The following is a 13,919-nucleotide window of genomic DNA, read 5'->3' as shown; positions in this document are numbered from 1 at the left end:
TCATTGGGTCAGAGGCAGCAGTGGGAGTTCCTGCTGCTGTCAATCACAGCCAGTGAGGAGGGAGAGGGCAGCGGACACACAGAGCAGGGCTTAAGAGCAAGCACGCACGAGTGCCTCCATAGCAAGCAGCTTTCTATAGGGGCATTTGGCGAGGGGGGGGAGTCAGGAGCATCAGTGGAGCACCCGAGAAGAGGAGGATCAGGACTGCACTGTGCATAACCATTGCACAGAGCAGATGCATTTAATATGTTTTTTATTTTAACTTAAAACATTTTTTGAAAATCTAGCCTTTAATATCACTTTGAGGCAGGGAGAACATGGAGTATCCAGGACACATAGGAAATTAAGAACAAACCCAGTCCTCTTCTATTACTAAAATGTCATATGGGAGTGGACATTTAATGCTTTGCATTGTTTTGGAAGTCAGGACAGGGCATACTAAATCTCTGTAATCTCTTTGTATTTAATTTGTTTCAAAATTGATGTGGCAGATCAATTGTTTTTGGGTAGAGATTTTAGAAAAATATTTTTCTACAATAACTGGACATATTGTAAATTAAGGATTACCTTTATGTTGAAGTTAAAGAGGACCTTCACAGATTGAATTTGTTCCAAAAATTTCAAGTACAAAGGACCACCAGTTTTGCCTTTGGTCACCCTGCACCTGAAGATTTCCCCATTATTGGCTTACCATACCTTGTTCTGTTTTGTGACTCTCTCAGGAGGCAGCCATCCTGGTAGAGGAGAAGGCTTTGCTGTCTTCCTGATCAATGGAAGGAAGAAGAAAGGGAGGGGCAGAAAGCACAAATCCAGAGAATGAGTAAAGCAGAAGCAGTGAGATGCTTGCATGGCAGATTCTCAGATATAGCTTCCTCTCCAGCAAGATAAACAGAAAGCAGCACAGTAGCAGCATCACCAAACTGCTCTCAGCTCTCGAGGCTAGCAGTCAGATTCACAGTACCTTGGATCAGTGTTTCTCAAGCTTTTTTCAGTCAAGGCATTCTTTAAATTATGCACAATCTCCAGGCACCCCATTCTAAAATGTAAAACACTAAACAAAGCATTTTACATATCGCAGCAGCACTCACACATGTTGGACATCCAACGTTAAAGGTGATTTATTCTTCCAAAGCAAATACGCCTTTTCACACTGGTACTGACTAGTATTCCAAAGTTCCTCTTCCTCAGTCTTTTTTACATCACTCAACTAATGTGACCCCCAGTTATGATGGAGCGGTGCAGGGGAGGGCCAAACAGGGATGCTGTACAGGCACCCGACGTCCTCCTTAGCAACTGATAACGTCAATGACTATTAGGATGCCGGCGACTAGAAGGTTGTAATGGGGAAGCAATGAAAACCTGAGGCTTTGAGTAACTAAAAGGCAGGCTGATCTACCCACTGGCTTGTATACAATTTTTAGGCATTTTACAAAGGCATCCCTAAAGAAACCTAAAGGCATCCCGGGGTGCCTGGGTACACTGATTGAAAAAGGCTGCCTTAGATGATCTCACACTGCAGATATTTAGCTGTGGGCACTGGAAGTACACTGATATTTTTCAGGAGGAATTCAAGACAACAGACATTTTTTTTTAGAATACTGCTTAGGCACAATGAACATTTCCATATTTTACTTACACAATAGCAAATTTTCCATTTTTGAGTTCAGGCCCACTTTAAGGTGTCATTCCCATGGGCACTGAAGTCCATATAGTGTGAAGAAGGTTTTTGTATATGTGGCTGGCATGCACCTGAGAGTGATATACCATGGCTGTATGCTACTAACCGCACATCCAAGTGTGTGTACAGGGACAGATGGACAGCATTTGTACAGGCAGCTGTTTGTGAACGCACACAGTATAACTCTTGCACCTCCCAGCTTCATAAACAAGGGCCTCCTTCACAATGTATGGACCTTTGCACCCGTATGAATGAGCCCTAATGCCGTGTACACACTAGCGGACTTTTCGGCATCAAAGGTCCGACGGTCTTTCCGACGGACTTTCGACAGACTTTTGACGAACTTCCGACAGACTTTCGAACGAACGGACTTGGCCACACACTATCACGCCAAAGTCCGACGGATTCGTACGTGATAACGTACGACCGGACTAAAATAAGGAAGTTGATAGCCAGTAGTCAATAGCTGCCCTAGCGTCGGTTTTCGTCCTTCGGACTAGCATACAGACGAACTGATTTTTCAACCGGACTCAAATCCGTCGGAAAGATATGAAACATGTTTCAAATCTAAAGTCTGTCTGATTTTCGACCAAAAAGGTCCGTCGGAAATCTGATGAAGCCCACACACGGTCGGATTGTCCAACGGATTTTATCCGGCGGACGAGTTCGGTCGAAAAGTCCGTCCGTGTGTACACGGCATAAGTGTCAGTAAGCAACTATTTGTTTTCAGGTGCAATAAATGTATTTTCCTTGTCAAAAGAAGTTTATTGAGTATACAATGTTATAAAGATACATAAAGTAAGTTTACAAGGATCTATAAAGTAAGCTCATTGTTTTACAGTAGGGTTTATATAGGTAAATATCATGAAATTTCAAATATTAAACATTGGGTTCACGTAAACCTAAATTAAAGATATATATCATTTCCTTAGTTACTTTTGTAGGTATTTAAATGATTTATACCTACTATACATATTGTTTACAAGTAGAGTGTATATAGGTCAAATAAATTCTGATAATGAGCTTTAATCGTAAGGTGGAGAAAAGGAAAGAGAAAGAAGAAAAAGGGTTGAAAGGTAGAGGTATGGTCCACAAGGTTGTCCCGCTCGTCAGTTTATTATTCTTTTTAGTTCTCTTTGAAGCCTTAGAATGGGTGTCACTGTAAGTCATTTAATCTGTTACCATGGCAACAGGACAGAGTCATTGAAGTTTGACAGGAACTGTTGTTTTATCCAAGGATGCCAAAGTTTTTCAAATTTTGGAATTTGATTTTGATCGATGGCTACCATCTTAGCATGGGACATTGTATTATTCATTCTGTGAATTGTTTCTGCTAGTACCAATGTAGGAGATTTCCATGCCTTGGCCACTGTTTGTTTTGCAGCCGTTATTAGTTGGATCATAAGTTTGAATTGAGAGAGTGTTAACCATTCCGGTTTTAGATTAAGTAAAGTTATATATGGATCTGGTTGTATTATTTTTTAAAATATTTTAGATGCAATCACGAAGACTTCCTTCCAGAAGGTTTGGATTACTGGGCACGTCCACCATATGTGTAAATATGTGCCTATTTCTGGGCATCCTCGAAAACAAAGAGCTGAGGTATTAGGTGAATATTTTGCCACTCTAGCGGGTACAAGGTACCAGCGAGTTAGGACTTTATAATTTGTCTCCAGTGCTAAGATGTTGGGTGAAGATGACTTAGATGTGAGCCATATGTTAGACCAGTCCGTGTCTTCTAAAGTTCGTCCCAGGTCCTCCTCCCACCTCTGAACGTAAGAGGGTCTATTAAGATTTGCTACTCCATATAATTGATTATAAAGTGATGAAATTGTACCTTTAGCAAATGGATCTTTTGTACAGATTGATTCAAAAATGGATAATTGGGATAATGGTGTATCCCCCTTTAGGAATGGTGTATAGAAATTTTTGATTTGGAGATATCTAAATATCTCAGAGTTTGGTAGATCATATTTTTCTCTTAGCGATGGGAATGAAAGGAATGATTTAGATGCTATGAAGTCATTTAGTGTCTGAATGCCTGATGTTGTCCAAGCTTTAAAAGAATTTGGGTAGATCCATGCCGGATAAAAGGCCGGATTTCTGATAAAAGAAAGGAGAGGATTGTGTGGAGATTGTAACTGATATTTGGTTTTTAGTTTATCCCAGAGAGATAAGAAGTGTTTAGTTATGGGATTATGAATTTTAAAGCGGTCTTTAGGATCAAGCCATAATAAATTTGATATTAATAGAGGGTCATTTTCTGAAGCCTCTATAAATACCCATAATGGGATTTCCTGTTTTGCATGGTATTTGGACAGACTGGCCAAATGTGCTGCTCTGTAGTAGTTAGTAAAATTAGGGTATCCCAGGCCTCCTTTATTTTTGGGAAGATGTAGTGTGTGTATAGGTATACGTGGTTTAGAAGAGCCCCATATAAACGAAGTTGCTCTTTTTTGTACTATTCTCAAAAAATAGGAAGGAATTGGAATAGGGAGGACTCTGAATAGATAAAGCAATTTGGGTAGAATAGTCATTTTGATTGCATTATTCTTCCCTATCCAGGATAAAGGAAGTTGCGACCATTGTTTTATTAGATTTGTGATCTGTCTTAATACAGGAGGATAATTGGTTGAGAATAAGTCAGAATGAGATGCTGTTAAATGAATTCCAAGATATGGGATTGATTTTTCTGCCCATGTGAATGGGAGTGCAGCCCTAGCCGGGATCAATTCCATGTTTGTGAGTGAAATATTAAGCACTAGGCATTTCTTAGGATTAATCATAAGGCCGGATAGGGCTGCAAATCCATTAAGAGCTGGTATTAAGTTAGGACCAGAGACCTGTGGTGATGATAGAAAAAGTAATATATCGTCTGCAAATATTCATAATTTGTGTGTAATACCTCCTACTTCAATGCCAGTTATAGTTTGGTTTGTTCTGATGTATTGGGCCATGGGTTCGAGTATAAGGGCAAATAATAAGGGAGATAATGGGCAACCCTGTCGGGTACCTCTTTCGATATTAAAGGCTTCAGATTTGTATCCAGCATATTTTATATAGGCTTTGGGTTTATTATATAATGCTTTGATCCATGTTAAAAAGTGGGGTCCAAAACCCCATTTTTGTAATGAATATTGCATATATTGCCAGGATACTGTGTCAAATGCCCTCTTAATATCGAGAGATAGAAAACATAAAGGGATTTTCCGTTTTTTAGCAATATGTGCCAATAACACTGCCCTGCGTATATTATTGCCTGCCTGTCTATTTGGCATGAAGCCTACTTGATCTCTATGTATTAATTTTCCTATAATGCTATTGAGGCGTTTTGCTATTATTTTTGCTAATAATTTAATATCGAGGTTTAACAGAGAGATAGGCCGATAATTCATACAGGAAGTATCATCAGAAAGGGGTTTTGGGATCATACAAACAATTGCCATTAGTGTTTCTTGCCGAAAAGAATGTCCATCTAGAAGTTTGTTAAAAGTTTCAGTGAGAATGGGAGAGAGTATTTCTGAGAATGTTTTATAGTATAAAGCCGAGTAGCCGTCTGGGCCTGGTCTTTTGTTAAGTTTTAGGTCTTTTATGGCGTTAGCAACTTCATCTATAGTTATAGGCTCATCCAAACTGCTTTTTTGATTCTGAGATAACTCAGGTAAGGTTATTTTTGAGAAGAAGGATTCAGCCTCTGTAGGATTAAATTCATTGTTTGTCTTGTATAAAGTTGCGAGATGTGAGTGAAATTTATGGACTATTTTAACTGGATTACAAGTGTAAACATTTTTTAATAATTTCAAACGTATTGGTTTGAAAGATTTGTTAGTTGAATTTAATGCCCGAGCCAAATATGTACCTGGTTTGTTTGTATTCATGTAGAAATTGTGTTTGGAGCGTTTGAGGGATTTATCAACTGACTCAGTGAGAAATAGATCGTATTCCAATCTAGATTTTTCCAGATGAGATTTTGTACTCTGAGATGGATTATCTTGAAATGATATGTAGGCTGCATTAAAATTGAGTTCTAGTTTTTTTGCTAGATTTTTGCGTTCCCGTTTAAATAGTGCCATTTGTCTTTGTATTGTACCACGCAAGACAGGCTTATGAGCTTCCCACAGTGTTATTGGGGAGATGTCTGTTGTATTATTAATTGATATGTATTCCTTTAAAGCTTGTTCAATGGCCATCTGATGTAGTGGGTGTTTGAGCATTATGTCCGGTAAGTACCACGTTGGGTCATGCGCTTTTGGTATGGCTGAGGCTATAGTAGTGTATACTGCATTATGGTCAGACCACGGAATCGGAATTATATCTGATGCAATAATTTCTGGTATCATTCCTATTGTTAAAAAAATATGATCTATTCTGGTGAAGGTTTGATGAGGGTGCGAGAAATAAGTGAATTTCTTTTTCATTGGGTTACTTTCTCTCCATGAATCTACCAGATTGTATTTGGAAAGAAGTTGAGAAAAAGGTAATCTAGAGGTTATTTTGGATGGTGTAAAAGGTGATTTATCTAGAAATGGGAGAAGGACCTGGTTCGAATCCCCACACATTATCACTGTTCCTATTTTGTGTGTATTAATCACTTGTAATATATGTGAGAGGAATGGTGTAGGTTGTTTGTTAGGAGCGTAGTAGGAAATCACCGTGATTGCTGTATCCATTATATAACCCATGAGTATCAGGTATCTACCTTCTGGGTCTTTAATTTCTGATGATAAGGTGAATGGTGTGGATCGGTGAAATGCAATTAGAGTTCCCCTTTGCTTGGTACAGGCAGAAGCCGTGTAAATTTGTTGATAAAAAGGAGAAATATATTTTGGAGTAGAATCTTTGGTGAAGTGTGTTTCTTGGAGGCATACTATGTGAGCCTTCTTGTTATGGAAAGTACGGAAGGCTTTGGTCCTTTTTTGAGGGACATTTATTCCCTGAACATTCAGGGAAAGTATATTCAGTGGTGCCATGGCAATAGATCAAATAGTTTTGACTTACTTTTTGTTATGCAGAGCTGACTGCGCAGATCAACCTGTGTGGACTGAAGAGATGAATAGATAGAAAAGAAACCAGTGAATTCTGGAGTAAAGAGTAAACAAAAAACATATGAGATTAGATGATACATTGTATAAATTATTTTTTGCAAGTAATCACAATTTACCCGTGAAAGAGAATAAATATCTCTCTCAGGGGAATAAGTGCCTTCGTCACACTCCCACATAATATGGTTGGGAGAATGAGGAGGGCTAATGGGGGTACACGGATCTTCCGCTTACAGGAGAGAAGTGCTATGTCAAAAGACATCAAAATGATGTTTCCTTAATTGGAGTGCAGAATATAGTTTTTGTTGAAATTATTTATTCCAGGGTGGTTGTATATGGTTAGTCTTGCCCTAGGCTAAATAATTCAGTTAGAAAGGTACTGTTAATAACTTTGGTATTGATGAAGATAGTTTGAATTATTTTGGGATTTTAACCCTTTTAGAGTAAACAATTACATATTTTATTCATATGTAACTGTTTAGATATGTTAACTCATAAAATTGAGGTTGTATTGCTTCAGATTAGAATAAACAAAAACATAATTCTAGGAACTAGTTAGGTAATAATATATTTGTTTTAAGAAAAGAAAGAAAAAGCTTCCATTACTTCTGGATTATTGAACATATTTGTCCTAAAAAGTAATAAATCTATTGTTATTACCTGATAATATATAACTGAACAAGAATTTCCTTATTTCACTTATATATTCTAAGGCTATATGAATCACAAGTAATAAAAAATATAACTGGAATGTAACATGATCCCACACAGTGTGTGACTATCAGAATGCAGTTACATTCAGTTATAAATACAGGTTTTTTTTTATAGAGAACCATCTCTTAGTATAATAAATGAAGAGATATCAGGAATTAGGATGTCAGTCCATTGAATCTTCTTGGTCCATGGATGATGTGGCATAACGGCCTCTTTTGTGAGAATGATGATTCCCATTTTGTTCTGAAATTTTCTGGGTGCTGCCTGGAGGTGAAGATGACGCCATTCTTCTGCGTGTGGGAGTGTTGCTGCTTGTGGGTTCTGTCAGATTTAATTTTAAAAGGGTTTGTTGTAGTTCATCTGCTGATCTGCTTCTGTAAATTGTACCTTGGTAGTTAAATCTGACTGAAAAGGGGAAGCCCCATTGATACATAATGTTGTGGCGTTGCAGTTCCATTAGTTGGGGTTTCATGGATCGTCTTTTAGTAATAGTAAGTTGGGATAGGTCAGCAAAAATTTGATAATTGTGTCCTTGAAAATTAAGTTCCTTTTTTTCTCTTGCAGCAATTAGTATTTGTTCTTTCATTCTGTAATAATGAAATTTTGTGATTATATCACGTGGGGGTCCATCTTTCTTTTTGGCTGTGAGGGCTCTGTGTACTCTGTCCAGTTCTAAACGTTCAATAGGGATATCTGGCTTTAGTTCTTGTAATAGAGCAGTAATAGTAGATTGCAGGTCTGTCACAGTTTCAGGTATTCCCCTTATGCGCAAGTTTGAATGTCTGGCTCTATTTTCGTTATCTTCGAGCTTAGTTTGAAGTATTAAATTCTCTTTTTTTAATTGTTCCAATTCTGTTATATTTTCTTGGGTTGTAATTTCAATTTCATCCTTTTTTATTTCTAAGGCTGCGGTGCGGTTTCCCAGCTCTCTTATTTCTTTGGTTAGGCTTTTTGTTATTTGGTCTGAGGTTTGTTTTAAAGCCTTATGAAGCATCTTTTCAAATTGTAATAATATTACTGGGGATACTGAGGAGGCTTGTGGAGAAGTTTGTGAGAGGATTTGTTCTGTATCTGACTCAAATGGAGAGTCTTGCTGTGACATTTTCTGTCTGTGAGAGCGCCCTGATGCTGTATCTTGTGAGGTGACTGGAGCTGCTTCAGCTGCAGTGAGTGCCTGTGAGCTCTTTGTGAGGTGATTTTTATTTCTGCCACGGTTTCCTCCCAGTACCATATTTCCTGCCCAAACTTTCACAGTTTGTTCCCTGGGGCAAAAAGGTTCAAATGGATACCTTTTGAGCCTGCAGGCTCCGCTTTGTCCTTCTCTTCTCTCCTCAGCGGTGTGGAGCTCTAACAATGCATGTCTGCTCCGCTAGGCTTCGCCTCCTGCCCCTCAATAAATGTATTTTCAAGTGTGATACAGTATGTTTATGGTGACATTTGTACCTCTGCATCTTGAATTGGAAAAAGATCCCATTTGCTGTATGTTTGATGCATTTCCACTAAAACGCAACTTCCACAGTGATGAATGGCAATGCATGTACAATGCCAAAATGCACCTCAATGAAATTGCATCTGAATGTTGCCTATAACATGCAAATAATCTGTGTGCAGATATTTCTGGAGCCAAAACTCTCACTTGCACTTCAGTATTGGTCAGATAAGCTGAAAAAAATTCCGTATGAGTCAGAGAGCAGAAATGAAAAGCCACAGAGAAATAATGTTAATTGACTGATTACCATATAATTAATTTTGTGCATTTAGCAAATATAGCTTTTGAAAAAAAAAATTGTTTACAGGAGTCTAGCAGAGGAACAATAGCATTTGCAAAAATTTTCAAATATACAGTATATTTAGAAATTACATTTTCTTGTAGTTCCAATAATTTCTGAAAGTGTGCCTAAATTTGTAAAAGGTTTTATTAGCAGCACACGGGTTAACTTTGCCTGGCATCCCTACAATGTATGGGGGAGATTTCTTTAAACACTAACACTCCCAGCAGTGTTTGCCAGAGTGAAATACTCCTGACCAGAAATGTATGGACAGTTTTGGCTCGCAGCCCAATTGCACTTACCGTGATGGGCTTAATTGGAGTGCCTGGGTTAATTCTCAGCCATATTTTTTTATATCAGATGTGTCAGATGATATTGCTCCTCGGCATTAGCGGGCTGTGATTTTGAAGAGGCAGAGTCCATCCTTCAAAGGAATGATGTTCAACATCGTACCTTTAAATAAGAGCCGGCAATTGATTTCTGGGAAGGAGGAGAGACGATCGCTTTGAGAAGCCTGATTGCTACAGTAGTAGAAATAAATGTGAATTTGTGCTGTTCGGTTGCCCTATAGATTGAGGTTATTCCCATATGTAGTTCTGTGGGTGCATGCATAGGGCTTGATTGTTTGGTATATGTTGAGTGTAAGGTATAATATAATTTATAACATATTAACTCTTATGCCCCGTACACACGGTCGGACTTTGTTCGGATATTCCGACAACAAAATCCTAGGATTTTTTCTGACGGATGTTGGCTCAAACTTGTCTTGCATACACGCGGTCACACAAAGTTGTCAGAAAATCCGATCGTTCTAAACGCGGTGACGTAAAACACGTACGTCGGGACTATAAACGGGGCAGTGGCCAATAGCTATCATCTCTTTATTTATTCTGAGCATGCGTGGCACTTTGTCCGTCGGATTTGTGTACACACGATCGGAATTTCCGACAATGGATTTTGTTGTCGGAAAATTTTATATCCTGCTCTCAAACTTTGTGTGTCGGAAAATCCGATGGAAAATGTCCGATGGAGCCCACACACGGTCTGAATTTCCGACAACAAGGTCCTATCACACATTTTCCGTTGGAAAATCCGACCGTGTGTACGGGGCATTATAGTTATATAACTAATTAGGATATTTATTTATTTACTTCAGGTATTCATATTGCATTGTCAATTTACATATATTGTACATTTACATTGCTCCCTATCCTCAAGGAACTTACAATTTAAGGTCCCTATATAACACACATACTAGGGCCAATTTAGATAGGAGACAATTAATTTACCAGCATGTCTTTGGAATGTGGAAGGATGCAAACCGGTGACGCTGGTGCTGATAGGCGGATGTGCTAACCGCTAACCACTAAGCCTCTGTGCTGCCCACACATATTCCTGTTTATTCTATTTATCCTATTTATCAGATCAACTCATGCTGCCTTCCTAGGGTCCAAGGTTTGTGTCTTCTGCTAGATGTTGTATCAAGCTCTTTCATCACAATATAAAGTGAACCTGTGCAGGGCAAAGCAATGGGTTCTCATAAATGCTTGTTTCTCCCCAGTGTATATTTTTCATTTGGCCACTGTACGTGAAGAGAAATACCCTGTACTTCATAGTATGGGTAGCATCTGACTCATTGCCCTTCCCTTCACAAAGTGCTCCTTAGCCCTGGGAAAGCTTAGACCATGGAGCTTCATACAACTTGCAGCCAGCAGATGAAGCTCTAGGCTACTCTCCATCTACGCACCAGGCTCACTTTACTAATCTACCATGAATAGACTTTGACCTGAATAGCAGGAGCTCTAGTTACACACAACTGAAAGATTCAGAGGATAGACATACCTTCTTCCTTATCTGCTACACATACTGTATATATGAATTTTCAGCTGGACATAGACAGTGAAAAAATGTGCAGACTTTCATCATAGTAAGCCCCAAAAATCCACTGAAGACTCAGTGTCTTGGAAGCACCATTTTATGAAAATAAGGAAAAAAACAGATATGGCTACCTTCTAGTCACCATTCAAAAAGGGGCCCATTTGCATAATGACTTTCCAAAGGAAACTGAGCTAGCAATTATAGTTTTTTTTCTTGATTGGTTGGGCAACACGCCTATTTTTTCCATCATCTTTTAGAAATGACCATTTATGAAACTGACCCATTGGGTGACCTGGACATTTTGTTTTTAGGCATCCTACTAAACCACTAGTATAACTTTTTATTCATGGCAGTAGCTAAACAATGGTCCACTATTGAAGACCTTGGCCACTGAATGCATATGTTTTTAAAAAAAGTGAAGTTGGGCTTTAAGGAAAGGTATGAATGTCCGCCATTGTGTTACTCTTTATTCAACCCAGAAAGACTGTCATCACAGTTTTATATTGGATGACTTTAATTAAATATAATTGCATTTTTGAAAAGAAAGATCCACCCAAGTGTGGATTAGGTTATGTAACACGTATATTATCGACCCACATTCCTTGACACTCCTTCTGTAAACCTCTGACCAGGCTGGTGGCAGGAGTACTGTACTTTTACTTAGGTAGACAGCAGGAATGAATCAGCTTCATCAGGGATACTTGGATGAAGGGGAGGACTAATGTCTAGCAACTCAACATTTATTGGCATATGCCCCTGTTACTTACCACATTTATATCAGACTAGGGGTTATTAAAGTGTTTACGATAATAGATCCTAAATGGACTGTCTAGTATGTACCCATACATTATTCCCAAGACTGCCAATATCATCATCATCATCATCATCATTACAATTGGGTACCAGTGTGACTTCAAATGATGTAGATTGTTGGGTCTTATTTTACATACGGATAGTTAAGAACAAAACAACTGAAAGATAACGCTGCCCAAAAAAAAAAACTTTTTTCTTGGTGCCTTGCTTTTTAGACCTGTTCTTAGGGTTATTTGGGGAGCTGATTCCGAAAATGGCATTGGCTAGAATGTATCTAGTCTCTAGTTTCTTAGATATGGTTGAAATTATATAATTTTTTTGTCAGTTTTTGAAAAGCTCCTGCTGAGCAACTTGTTTTTCTGTTATCTAGTTTGTGTTTTTGCGTAGTTGGCAGATATAGTGAGAGTGTTTTGATACTTCCAAATATAATTTTACATTGGAAACAATGGATTCTAAAGTGTAAGCTATTAACTATATGATAGTTATGATCATATAGGAGGTGTGTGTATATTGCCAATCATATTGTTTCATTTTATCAGAGTGAGTACCGTAGAGGTTATGGCTACTTTCACGATGGTGCTGCCTGAATCATCCCAACGTATTTTGCTATATTAATATCCAGATTTTTGACGGGTGACCAGAGTGAAGAGTGGTATATGGCATTTATGCTGTATTTCAAAACTAGAGCTGATAGGGAAAAACACGTGTCATTTTTTGAATCAGCGGGTCATATATACCCAGGAACAGGCCTAACATTTGGGGCACCAAAATGTGTGTTACCCTGTAATCATAAAGATTTTATTGTATCTATTTACTGTATAAAAACATGGCAATCCACAAAAAACACAACCTAGCTACAACTATTAATATACACTATATTGCCAAAAGTATTGGGACGCTTGCCTTTACACGCACATGAACTTTAATTACATCCCAGTCTTAGTCCGTAGGGTTCAATATTGAGTTGGCCTACCCTATGTAGCTATAACAGCGTCAACTCTTCTGGGAAGGCTGCTCACGAGGTTTAGGAGTGTGTCTATGGGAATGTTTGACCATTCTTCCAGAAGCACATTCTATTCTTCCAGAAGCGCCGTTGTGATGTCAGGCACCTGTGGACGGGAACGCCTGGCTTGCAATTCATCCCAAAGGTGTTCTATTGGGTTGAGGTGCAGGCCAGTAAAGTTCCTCCACCCCGAACTCGCTCATCCATGTCTTTATGGACCTTGCTTTGTGCACTGGTGCGCAGTCATGTTGGTACAGGAAGGGGCCATCCCCAAACTGTTCCCACAAAGTTGGGAACGTGAAATTGTTCAAAATGTCTTGGTATTCTGACACCTTAAGAGCTCCCTTCACTGGAAGTAAGAGGCCAAGCCCACCCTGAAAAACAACCCCACACCATAATCCCCCCTCTACCAAATGATTTGGACCAGTGCACAAAGCAAGGTCCATAAAGACATGGATGAGCGAATTTGTGTTGGAGGAACTTGACTGGCCTGCACAGAGTCCTGACCTGAACCCGATAGAACACCTTTGGGATGAAGAAGAGCGGAGACTGCAAGCCAGGCCTTCTCATCCAACATAAGTGCCAGACCTCACAAATGCGCTTCTGGATACACTCCTAAACCTTGTGGACAGCCTTCCCAAAAAAGTCAAAGCTGTTCTAACTGCATAGGGTGAGCCAACTCAATATTGAACCCTACGGACTAAGACTGGGATGCCATTAAAATGTATGTGCGTGTAAAGGCCGGTGTCCCAATACTTTTGGTAATATAGTGTATTTGCTCCTGTTTTTGTGCAATCAAACATGGAATTGAGGTACAGTTTCTGACAAAGTTACTGGCATGCCATCTGATACAAGTTTGATTCCACCTTTGATTCTACTTAGGAGTAACAAAAAAAAAGCTGTATGTAGAGCCCCAATCGAGGTAGCTATTGAACTCCATCCTAGCCAACATATCAACCAGCAGTAATAAAAGTTAAAAGATGTTCCTGTTTGGTGATCTGATTGCTGATTGGTTAGGCTAC

General features: G+C 38.9%; 1 protein-coding gene across 1 annotated transcript in view; it reads left to right on the top strand.

Annotated features, from left to right (window-relative positions):
- Positions 1–13,919, top strand: part of WWOX (WW domain containing oxidoreductase) — a 1,355,656-nt gene that overhangs the window by 1,339,236 nt on the left and 2,501 nt on the right. The window lies entirely within an intron of this gene.

The sequence above is a fragment of the Aquarana catesbeiana genome, linkage group LG11, assembly GCF_042186555.1.
Source record: "Aquarana catesbeiana isolate 2022-GZ linkage group LG11, ASM4218655v1, whole genome shotgun sequence".
NCBI classification, from domain to species: domain Eukaryota; kingdom Metazoa; phylum Chordata; class Amphibia; order Anura; family Ranidae; genus Aquarana; species Aquarana catesbeiana.
This window is presented reverse-complemented; position numbering and strand designations above follow the sequence as displayed.